Source organism: Lactuca serriola, chromosome 5 (assembly GCF_051521515.1).
Source record: "Lactuca serriola cultivar US96UC23 chromosome 5, Lser_US96UC23_V15, whole genome shotgun sequence".
In the NCBI taxonomy this organism is placed as follows: domain Eukaryota; kingdom Viridiplantae; phylum Streptophyta; class Magnoliopsida; order Asterales; family Asteraceae; genus Lactuca; species Lactuca serriola.
The window spans coordinates 167522195-167535307 of record NC_136412.1 but is presented as its reverse complement, the minus strand read 5'-3'; positions in this window follow the sequence as shown (position 1 = coordinate 167535307).

Genomic DNA, 13113 nt, shown 5'->3' with positions numbered 1-13113 from the left:
ATTCACTCGCCACGTTTTCAGGTTCCATAGCTTCAAGCTGTGCCGCCTGAATTTGTGTAGACAAGTGGGAATGGATAGTCATTGTCAACGACTTGACTCTTCGACCAGAATATTCCTTCCTACTTAGGGCGTCTACTACTACGTTGGCTTTACCCAGATCATAACGAATGTCGCATTCATAGTCATTGAGTAGCTCGACCCACCGTCGTTGACGCATGTTGAGCTCCTTCTGATTGAATATGTGTTGTAAACTCTTGTGGTCAGTAAAAATGGTGCTTTTTGTGCCATACAAGTAATGTCTCTAGATTTTCAGGGCAGACACAACTGCCCCCAGCTCAAGATCATGTGTGGTGTAGTTGACTACGTGTGTCTTCAGATGTCTTGAGGCGTAGGCGATGACCTTACCTCGTTGCATCAGGACACAACCGAGCCCTTGGTTTGACGCATCGCAATAGACTACGAAGTCTTCTATCCCTTCGGGAAGGGATAGTATTGGTGCGGTGCACAAGGCTCGCTTGAGCGTTTGAAATGCTCTCTCCTGTTTCTCTTCCCAGTCAAAGGCCACGCCCTTCTGGGTCAGGGTTGTCAGAGGTTTTGCTATTCTGGAGAAGTTCTGTATGAATCAACGGTATTAGCCAGCAACGCCTAGAAATTGATGAATTTCTGTAGGCGTATTCGGTGCTGACCAGTTCTCAATAGCCTTAATTTTGGATGGGTCCACATGTATTCCTTCTTCTCTTACCACATGTCCTAAGAATTCGACTCTTCGGATCCAAAATTCACATTTCGAGAACTTCGCATAGAGCTTCTCCGTCCGTAAAGTTCCTAGAACTTGTCGCAGGTGATCGCCATGCTCTTCCTTACTACGAGAGTAGATCAGGATGTCATCAATGAATACAATGACGAACTGATCCAAGTAAGGTCGGCATACTCTATTCATTAGATCCATGAAGATTGCAGGCGCATTGGTCTGTCCGAATGGCATCACCACGAACTCGTAGTGTCCGTAACAAGTCCGGAAGGCTGTCTTTGGAACATCCTCCTCTAGCACACGTAACTGGTGATATCCGGATCTCAGATCAGTTTTGGAAAATTAGTTCGCCCTTGCAGTTGGTCAAATAGATCGTCTATGCGAGGCAGAGGGTAACGATTCTTGACCGTCAGTTTGTTGAGTTCTCTGTAGTCGATACACATACGGAATGATCCGTCTTTCTTCTTAACGAACAGGACCGGTGCTACCTTAGGTGAGAAACTTGGTCTTATAAAGCCCTTACTGAGTAGTTCGTTAAGTTGACCAGATAGTTCTTGCATCTCTGCTGGTGCTAATCGGTAGGGCGACTTAGCTACTGGGGTAGCTCCTGGGACTAAGTTGATTCTGAACTCGACATGTCGTTGCGGAGGTAATCCTGGTAGGTCTTCTGGGAAGATGTCGGGAAAGTCGCTCACTATTGGAATGCTCTTTTGTTCCTTCGTTTCGAGGCTAGTATCGACGACGTGAGCAAGGAATGCATGGTATTCTTTACGCAGATACTTCTGTGCTTGAATACTTGATATAATACGAAGACTCGTACCGGGTTTGTCGCCGTAGACGATAAGAGTTTCGTTAGACGGAAGGTTTAGACGGACTACTTTTTCGTAGCACATGATGTTGGCGCGATGAAGACTTGACCAATCCATGCCAATGATAACGTCAAAGCTTTTTATATGTTCTTTCTCTAGTATAGTTGTATATGTTCTTTCTCTAGTATAGTTGTATATGTTCTTTCTCTAGTATAGTTGTATATATTCTCTGTCTAGTATAGTTGTATATGTTCTCTGTCTAGTATAGTTGTATATGTTCTTTCTCTAGTATAGTTGTATATGTTCTCTATCTAGTATAGTTGTATATGTTCTCATAGTAATAAGTATTGACTCATGAATGAACTGACTCATTGATGTAGCAATAGTATAAGTATGATTTTGTACTACCCTGATGGTAGCCTATTAATGATGTAACTAGTACGCATGAATATGGAAGCAGTTTTATGTCTATATACGTACACATGATATATAATCAATATTTAAACGACCTTCGGACGAGTACCCGATATCCTATCAGACCACATCCAAATCGAGGAAAAGGAAACAAGGTGGATAGCCTTCCTAAGTCTTTTAAACATTACTTATATAACTATACATATACGGGCATGCAATTTATAATAAGTTTAACAAAGTTTAAGTAAAAGTATTTGATATGTAAAAGAGTTTGTAAAACAGTTTGAAGTAGAATAGTTTGATAAACAGTGTGAACAGTATTAAAATCATTGGTTTTATAGTTATTAATCACATGTGATTGATGTAATAACTATAAATATTCAACTTGTATTCCCCCATAAAAGCATTTAAAACATTTAAAAGTATTTCAAAGGTTAATTAAAGGGGTATGAACTCACCTGTAGTGAGTGGTTCTGATGACAATGTTGGATTAGATGCTAGGTGTCAAGTGGTGACTTGAGTACACACGCGAATCCTATTAAGCATATATTGTACATATATGATTATAATTAGTATTATGAACGACTAATTAATGTATTGGGACCACCTTAGGGACTAGCAAATACTTATAATGAAGTGTTACAATCACATATGATTGTATGAGAGTTTATAAGGCTATACAAGAGGGTGTATGGCCAAAAAACACACTATATGTGTGTGTGCGGCCAGGTGTGCGGCCTGGTGTGCGGCCAGCACATGTGTGCGGCCCTGTGTGCAGCCATGTGTGCTGCCAGATGGCGTGTGCTGCCAGAACATGGTGTTCTTGGTGTTCTTGGTACCTTTTATGAAGATCTTCAAGGAGAATGGATGATACTTGAAAGGATTTCGTGTTGTATGCTTGAAGAAGTGGAAGAAGTGTTCAAAAATGACTAAGTATTGTATATATAGGTGGAGTGTGCGGTTAGGAAGGGTGTGAGGCCGCAAAAACAAGTGTATGGCTGCACACTCAAGTGTGTGGCCGCACACTCCATGTGTTGGAGTGTTTGGCCCGGTTTTGATTCCTACACTTCGAGTTAACCCTTTTTAACACTCCTACCTTGATTATATCACATTTAGAATGCTTCATTAGGCTCTAAAGGGTACTACCATATAGTAAAATAAGTCTAATATTGGAAAGAATTGAAGAGTGCATGTGAGAAGTTTTTCGGGTTGTCACATTGAGTAACCAAACCAGGCATAACCTACGCTGGCCATCCTACTGCTGCCTAAACAGTCCTAGCATACAGCTCATACAACAGGCATATAAGGCATCCTTCCTAGATCCTTAGCCCTAACTAGCATGCAATTCTCAGAATCATATACTAGGTACACAAGGCATCCTCCTAGATCCTTAGTCCTATTCTAGCATGCAGTTTTTTGAATCAAAGCCATACAACATAAAATAACAAGTATGGGTATCTTGGGGAAAACTTACTTGAGCCCGGCCGGTCGCACACATCACACACTTCGTCTTTCTTAAAACTTCCCATTTTAGATTTTAGAAAACCATTTTGCTTGTAAAAATTCTTTTAGACCCTCGGTTTGAGTCCAGATACCCCTGAGGGTTTGTCCGAATCCCTCAAACCAGGGCTCTAATACCAACTTGTAACATCCCAAATTTCGAGGCCAAAAATTTCATTTTAAAACTTAACATGTAATAAAGCGTGTTACTAAAACATTGTCAAAGTTACATTAATTATAAAAGATAAGGTTATGTCTCAAAATAATATCATCAGAAACAAAGAAAATCATAGTACGATCCCAGAAAAATCCAATGCGGAAACCATGTGTGTGATGCGCTGCTACACCGTCGGCTCCTTCCCCTTGGACGAAGAGGTACCTGAAACCACAACTAAAACTGTAAGCACGAAGCTTAGTGAGTTCCCCCATCATACCACATAACATATAATATCATCAGTATCTTTCAACCGGTAACAGCCATCGGTATCTTTCAACCAGTAATCATCATCGGTATCTTTCAACCAGTAATCCTCATCGGTATCTTTCAATCGGTACCGGGGACTATCTCACCCCCTATCGCTAGCATACAATAACGAGATATGAACATACAGTCAGGCATAACTGGGTACTGACCTACCCTACTGTCCTAGAGACCGATGTCAGAAAAAACTAACTCCTACTACACACAGCATATCATACAACCATATCTCATAACCAAAGCACATAACCAAGCCAAGATAATTATCACGAAGACAATCACCTACTAGATACTCCTGTTTGGTGGGCCAGCATTGTGGTCTTAGACCCACCCCTACCGGAAGGTAACTCACCTCGAAAGGGTGGCTGGTGAAAAGCTGATCCGCAAATGTCTGACTGCTTCTCCGGTGATCCTCCGGCTATATTTCCATAAAACACTTAATCAGACATTGATACTATTCCCAGGGTAAAATGACTATTTTACCCCGGACCGATTCCAAACCAAATTCAAGTCCAAGTCAAAGTTAACTTCCAGTTGACCCGACTCACCGAGTTGGCTTGCCAACTCGTCGAGTCCATATCTAGTCGATTTTCCTTACTCCCGTCTCTACTCGTCAAGTTAGGCATTGACTCGTTGAGTTCTCTTCCTAACGGATAACCAATGGTCCTTCATCCGACTCGCCGAGTTGTATGAACAACTCGTCGAGTTGATCTTCATCCGATGAACACTCTAGACTGTGACTCGCCGAGTTGTATGAACAACTCGTCGAGTTTGTTCTTGAGGCAAGAAGATTGCGTTGGACCCGCCGAGTTAGGGCATTGACTCGTCGAGTCCCTCCATTGTTGAGTCTGGCTTCCGACTCACTGAGTCCACTTATGGCTCACTTCTCTACTCACATACTCGAAAGGGGGATAATCGGGGACTCGCGACTCGACTAGCCAAGTCCGAAGACCAACTCGTCGAGTCGCATAGATGCAATCTCTATACACTTGATTCTGCTTGAATCCAGTGCATTCCATTCATAGATCTCTGTTCCTAGGGCTCGATTAACACGTAAAGTTTCCAACTTTACGTGTATATAATCACCAATGGAGATTTTAAGGCTCAAAACACACTAAAAGGGGTAAATTTAGGGCTTTCATGCAATATGGCCCCATAAAGGTATTAGATCTAGGCTCCTGGAACTCGAACATAGCCAGATCTAGTGGCTATTCAACCCATTATGATCCCTATACTACTATCAAGCATGGAAATGGTTCAAGGATAGCTTTAATGGTGTTCTAATGGGGATTAAAGCATAGAAACAGAATAGATCTTAATTGTAGCTCAATGAACTCTAGATTAGGTCCTAGATCCTTGCTTTTCACCTTCTCTTTTGATCTTTCCTTCCTTCTCTTCTTCAATCTTCAGGAAACAAGAACAAACACTTCAAATCACAAGGAGAGGGTGTAACATCCCCCTCCAACACGTATCACAATATTGTCCGCTTTGGGCCACTCGGCACGAGGACTTCCCAGGGGGTCACCCATCCTGGTACTACTCCCGCCCGAGCACGCTTAACTGTAGAGTTCTTATGGGATCTGCTGCCCTCACGGCTTTAAAACGCGTTGTGTTAGGGAAGGTATCCACACCCCTTATAAGGAATGCTTAGTTCTCCTTTCCAGCCGATGTGGGATCAGATCTAACCCACTTATTTGTAACATCCCCCTCCAACACGTATCACAATATTGTCCGCTTTGGGCCACTCGGCACGAGGACTTCCCAGGGGATCACCCATCCTGGTACTACTCCCGCCCGAGCACGCTTAACTGTAGAGTACCAGGATACGAAACATTCCATAAAATACCAATTTGTGGATACCTTCAAACGAAATACAGATCCCACATCGGCTGGGAAAGAGAACTAAGCATTTTTTATAAGGGGTGTGGGTACCTTCCCTAACACAACGCGTTTTAAAGCCGTGAGGGCAGCAGATCCCATAAGAACTTTGTAGTTAAGCGTGCTCGGGCGGGAGTAGTACCAGGATGGGTGACCCCCTGGGAAGTCCTCGTGCCGAGTGGCCCAAAGCGGACAATATTGTGATACGTGCCAGAGGGGGATGTTACAGAGGGTTAGGGTTCGGTATCGTCGAGTCCAAGGCTAAAAATGTAAAATACTTAGATAAATCATACGTACCAGGAACTAGGTGCTACAAACATTCCCATGAAATTGCTCATTGGTTCTACTTGAGACCATTTTCTGCAAAATAGACAAGAAACAAACCCAAAGAAAGAAACAAAGATCAAATGTTCGGAAAATAACCATATAATATTAATTGAACCGAGCTCACATCATGATCACAAAGCCATGTCGTGATCCGCGAACAGCATGTGTAATCGGACCAAAATCAATCATCACGAAGCCAAGATTTTGCCAAGGGCTTAATAGAATAACATTCTAATGTTCAAAAATCATACACAGTAGCTATTTCACTAAAACTTGACTTCAATTCCAGTATATTTCATTTATTAAAAATGCCTAAATTAGCAAAATTAAAATGTTTAGAGTATAGTAGTCTTACCGATCTTGAAGAATAAACATGAAATCAAGAGAAATTAGAAGATATTCAGGCCAAAATCAAGTGTGGGGACTACTTTCGTTCGTGCATGAGTGAGTTTAAAAAAATGGGGAGTCAAAGATTGAAAGCTATGTTTAACTGGTCCCCCCTTCTCCCCCCCCCCCCCCTCGTGTTTTTATATCTCAAGTCGTGAGGGTTAAACCTCACGTCGTGAGTTTTAAGACAACTAAATTTATCGGGCAAAATTAAATTACTATGTCGTGGGGCTTAAACTCACATCGTGGTGTCGAGTTTTTTTTAACCAAAATTCCATTTTTCTAAAATAAATTGAACCACTCTATAATTGAAAACCCCACAATTGATCTTTACTTATCCTAAAAAAATAAGATGATTTTGATGATTATTTATCCTAAAAATACACAACTAAAAACCCAAAAACAAAAAGCAAAACGCAAACCGAGCTCGAGCTGCCTCTCGAGAAGCACTTCTTTCGAAGGAGTCATGAGCCCAACTCCTTGCCGCCCTGCATTTTATTGTTTGGAGTTACGATCATCATTGGAACCTTTTGTTCCTTCTAGCTTTTCTTGTACACTTGCACCCTTCTATGATATGCTTTCTTAGAATTCTCCTTTTTCACTTTAGAATTGCCTTCCTCAAGATTTTGTTTTACCCATTTATTTTTTATAACAAGTTCAAGTTCTCCTCTTTCTTTTTCTAGCTCCCTAGCTTAACAATCTACCTTGTCCAAAGTTGGTTATATTATGTCGTGTGTAATTTCTTCTTCTTCATCACTTGACACCAAACTTTCTTCACATATTAGAGACTTTGGAGTTTTAAAAGCAAAGACCTCAAAGAACTTTGGAATTGAAGCTCTAGGCTTAGTGTGTTTGACTTGTTCTATTGTTTAAATTTTTTCTTCCATCAATTTCTCCAACTCCTCAAGTTCGTTTTCTTCATCCATAAAGAATACTTCATTGTGAGTGCAATCTCTCTTAAATCCATCATCCACTCCAAAAGTCATTCCTTCATCTCCCACTCATAAGGTAAGCTTTCACTCGCGAATATCCACAAAGGCCCATGTGGTATTGAGTAAAGGGCATCCAAGGATAATTGGGACATCTTTATCATCCTTCATATCAAGTACCACAAAATCTATTGGAAAAATAAATTTTTCAGTTTTTACCAAAATGTCCTCAACTATGCCTCGAGGATGAGTCACTGAATGGTTAGCCATATGAATTGTCATTCTAGTAGCCTTCAATTCCAGAAGGTTGAGCTTCTGATAAAATGAATAGGGAATCAAATTTATACATGCTCCAGAATCAGCTAACATATGTCTTCATGTTATTTCCAAATTCACATGAAAGTGTAAGGCGTCCAGGATCTCCCATCTTCCTTGGTATTCCCTCCATAATTACCATAAAACTCTACTCACTAAGGACTACCTTGGAGGTATTTTCTAGTTGTTTGTGATTGTAAATTAAGTCTTGCAAAAACTTGGCATATTCAGGAACTTTTGCCAAGGGTTCAATAAAAGGAGTATTGATAGGAATACCCTTAACTTGCTTCATAAATTTGATATGTTCATGCTCCAGTGGGTGAAATTTGGCTCGAGAAGGAAAGGGTAGCAGAGGAAGAAAAGCTTGAGCACACAAAGAATTTTTCTGTTCAGACCTAGGCCACGTCGTGAGGTTTGAATCCTCACGTCGTGATGATGGTGATTCAACAATAACTTTATCTTTGACTTTCGACCACTTTGGCTAAGGTTCTGGCTGTATTGTCTCTTCTTATAAGGCTTCTAAGAACTCTAAAATGGTGTCTTCTTCAGTAGTGATGGTCATGGGATGTGTTTGCAGTTTGTTGTTGGGAATTGGTAGAGAAAACTGCTCGTTAACCAACGTAGTTAATTGCCTGAGTTGAGCTTCAATATTTTTGATTGATGGTTGATGATTTCTAAGTAAAGCTTGTTGATCTCTTATTAGAGCTAGGCAATCTCTCAGTATTGCATCAGTTTCACTCTTGCCTCTTTTCTGATGCGGCAATAAAGCAGGCGAGCATTATTTCAAAATTCATTTTCTTTTCGGGTGCCAGTTCTTCTTTTTTATAAAATCCTTTTACCTTTTGCTTGTACTTCTTTTTTTCTCTTTTTGTACTCAGCATAAGGCAACCATTCCTTCTTAGGCTTCCTCTAGTCTTCATCATAGCAATCTCCACTTGAGTAGAAAACTTGAGCCTTCTTATTCTCGTTCTCGTCCAAATGGCAGTCTTTCGTCAAATGTGGACCATTACCATTCTCACAACCCACACGTATCATGTGTATGTATTGGTCCATCTTGGTCATTCTCCTATCCATGCCACTTAACATTGCCATTACCGCTGCCATATCTTCCTTTGCACCATTCCCAATCCCCCTAGTCCCATCCTTATGAGGGTTGTGATATTCCCGTCAATGCTTTGAAATTTTTTCGATTAATTCTTTAATTTCAGAGGGATTCTTCTTTGTAAAAGGTCCTTTCAAATCAAGGAGTTGCCTCACTATGACGTTTACCCTGTCGTATAAGATAGAGACCTCTTGTTGCTAGTTTATGCCATTTTTGGGACAATTTCTTATTAGCCCTGTATATCGCTCCCAAGCCTCGTACAATGACTCCTCCACTTGTTGCTCAAACTTTGCTATGGACTTTTTGAGTTTAGAAACTTTAGATGATGGGAAAAATTGTTGGAGGAATTCTTCACGCATCTGTGCCCAAGTGATGATTGAACCTGGTGAAAGTGCCTTCAACCAGTCTTTAGTTGCTCCTATAAAAGTAACCATAACCATTCTTAACAAGACAGTGTCTCGAGGAACATTAGGAATGTTAAAATAGTCGGCTATGTCATGGACTTCATCAAGGTGCTTGTATGCATCTTCATGATCATTTTCGGAAAACGGAATATCCTTTAGTGCAGTAAGGATATGTCCCTTAAGCTTGAAGGTAGCAGTAGCGGAAATTGTAGGTTGCACATGTCCAGGACCAGTGTCCTCTCGTATTCTTTTCTTGTAGGCTTCCATCATCATGTCAGCTATGTCCGCCATAATGTTTTTTGGCTTGTTTTCGGGTTCACTACGCTTGTCGGTTTCTGATTTAGGCTTATAACCAGATTCCTTTTTGGTAGGAGTCTTATCAAAAAACTCAATCTTGCATTCTTCTTTCGGAATTTTGCTTGATCCCTCCACGTTCTTGTCCTTAAATTTAGGAAAAGTTGACTCTAGATCTTCAAGTGGTGGTGTCAATGGGGTGTTTGATCCACGGGTCATAAACTACTGCAACAAAAACAAAAATAAAAACATAAAAATGAACAAAACCTAATTAAAATTTCCTAATAGACGATTACCACGATGTGGTAATGATACCACCTTGTGGTGAAGTAGATAAACTAAACAGTAAGCAAAAACGAAAAAAAAACATGAAATAGATGAGTTCACGTCGCGAGCTTTAAGAGATCACATCGTGAGTTCAGTAACTCAGAAAAAAATCTAATGCTAAAAAGTAACGTTTTGCATGTTTAAATCCACAAAAAGGATCGATTAACCTAAAGCAATTGAATTAAAAACTAAAATAGTTATTCCCCGACAACGATGCCAAAAACTTGTTGCGTAGTATTATACCAACACTAGTTTTAACCAACTATCTAACTAACTATTACAACTAACTATTACGACTTAAGGAAGTGTACCTTCTCGCAAATAATATAGCATTAACAATCAGGTGTCGAACTCATGAAACGGAATTAATTTACAAACCTAACTACTAATAGATCAATCTAAAAACAAGTTAAAGTTTAAAATGCCTTTTATCTGATTTTACAACTTTAGACAAACTTAAACGCTTAACTAATGGTTTTAATCAATATTCTAAAAACACTTCCATTTAGTTCGAATCCACTTCTCCTCTATGGTTAGCTACTAATTATGGATTATTAAAGTTGGTTACCAGTTATGATGTAATTAGAAATTTAAGTCCAAATTTACTAATTCTTTCACGAATTGATGAACTACCTAGTATGGTCATACATAAGGAAAACACAAAATTAGTTATTAACTATAGATGGGCTATTTAAGATTTATCTAAGAAAATACAATTATGGTCACTATTTATGCTCTTTAGCTAGCTAAATTTATTACTTTGATTACTTTTCTAAGATTTGGTCGATCCAAGCTCTAGCAATTTAATGGTCACTAAATCACTAGGTAATCAAGTTCATGTAATTCAATGGTCACTAAGCTACACTTAACTTGAATTTAGGCAACAAGAGTCTCAAACATTAATATGCTAGGTAATGATAATCAAACACATGCACACAACCAACTATTAAAATCCATAAATTAGATAACTAAACCATAGAGTCAAAGTATCATCTAGCTAAATGAAAGCAACTAAGTTCAGCCACTCATGGTTGAAATCATAAACACAAGTTCAATAGAAAATCGACATAGCTAAACGAATGCAAGCTGATTTGAATATGTGTTGTTCAATCTCTTAACCTCTAAGAAAATCTCCTTCAAAAGAATGTTTTGTTCACTTTTTGGACTCTAAAATCGAGATCTTAGAACACCTCTCCTCCAGAAAACTCTTCAAAATCCTCCTCAAATTGTAAGAGTGAAGTAATATTTATAGTTTTGGAAAAGCCGTTTCTCACGTCGTGAGAATTGGTGTCTCATGTCGTGAGCTTGGTGGTTATCTGTACCAGGAAAGGATTCTGACTTTTCGCATGCTAACCTTCTAGAATACCCTCCTCATATCGTGAGGTTGAGTTACATGTCGTGAGTTGGATTTTTTGCTGAAATTTCCTTCTTTTTATCTTCAATCCTCCCAAGTTCCAATTCTTATCAGTGTTGGTCCCTATTCTTCAAGAGTGTTCCATTTGGCTTCAAAACACAATTTAATTCAATAAGTACTTAATATCTTTGCAAATAACCAAAATATTAAATAAAATGTACTAAGATATTGACTAAATATGTATAAATATGTCAATATCATGCATGTCTAAAACATAAATGCTTATTCGGTTTATTTCCAAGATTTCTGTGGACATTGACAATGGTAACAATGGTGGTCCATAAAATATTTCTCTTCTTAATGGAAAGGGGTCATCCAAGATCAAATTGTTTGATCATATAGTAAAAAGAAAGTCTAGTTTTGGGATCATTCCATGTGTTGACTCCAAAGAGTCCATTTGTTTTACTACCAATTGAAGGGACATTGAAAACAAAGCTGCACAAAATACCTAAAAGATCTTAGAGATTGTCAAGTCAAGTCATTTGACTCTACATCAGGTACATTCATTATCTTACTCCATTGTATTATAGTTACCTATTCATAGATTTTTAATACATGATGTGATGATCACATTTTGATGTATTGAAGGATCTAAGAGAAAGAATGAGGCTTAAGCAAAGTGAGCTAAATCTGATCGTGGGAAACGGACTTCGGTCACATGGTTCGAAGATCAAAATTTGGAGATACTACTAAAGAGTTAGGATAATTTAATAGATTGATATTACTCTTAGGAAATGTCTAGAAACATAATTTTTCATTTTATGCTTTGTAAGGACAAGTTCCAATTTTTCGTTATTTTAAATAAAAGTGGAATTTTGGTTTATTTGAATACCTCATTTTATGTATTTCCATGAAATGGCATTGATGAAAGTGTTAGTTACATTTCTAATATTAGCAATATTAATTGTGGATTTGATTCTTATGATATCGCTTATGGTATTGTCATAATTGACAAAGTGGAAATAAATCTAATCACCAATTGGACAGATACCTAGTGTTGTACAAGTCGTATTGTATATTATATGAGAATATTGTTCATTGGAAAATTATGACTAATTCATTGATCACATGTTTATGTGATTCAAGTAAAGGACTAATAGATCTAGTACATGGTGATATGGACTATTCAGATCCACCACAAAGGACAATAACTCTATTCATCATGATTTTCTGTTTTTCAGTAAATATGTTTCGTTCATAAGATTGAACAGGATTCTACTACTTTTTCAAAGGCTTTGAAAGAATAGCAGAACGAGTAGAAGAATATATTAGGCAGTATTTTTCTCCAATTTATGAAAGGAAAGGATATTACTTTAGTATCATTTTTTATGATCATCTTAATGATTGTGGAACTATATCACAATCGATCCTTGAATAACATCTAAGTGAAATTGTGTGACTACGAAGAGGAATCAGATTTAATTGAAAAATAGCTCTATCAAGAGATGATTCGTACTTCATTACAAATCAAGTTGTAGAGCCATGCTCTAGTAACTGCAAATTGTATCTTGAAACTCATTTATAACTAAGAAGGTTGAAAACACCTCGAAATATGTGGAGTAAAAATGTTTTCTTACTCTAGCACATATAGAATTGAAGTTGTGATGTTTTTGTTAATTGAGAAACAAAAATAATTAAGACCTATTCTATGAAGTGTTTTCTTGTCAGGAATCCACACGAACTTTTGAATATTTGTATTAGCTCATCAAGGAATGTATCAAGGAATGTTCCTTGAGAAAAAAAACTCATATGTCAAGAATTCAGTTGGAGTCGTATTGATCTTG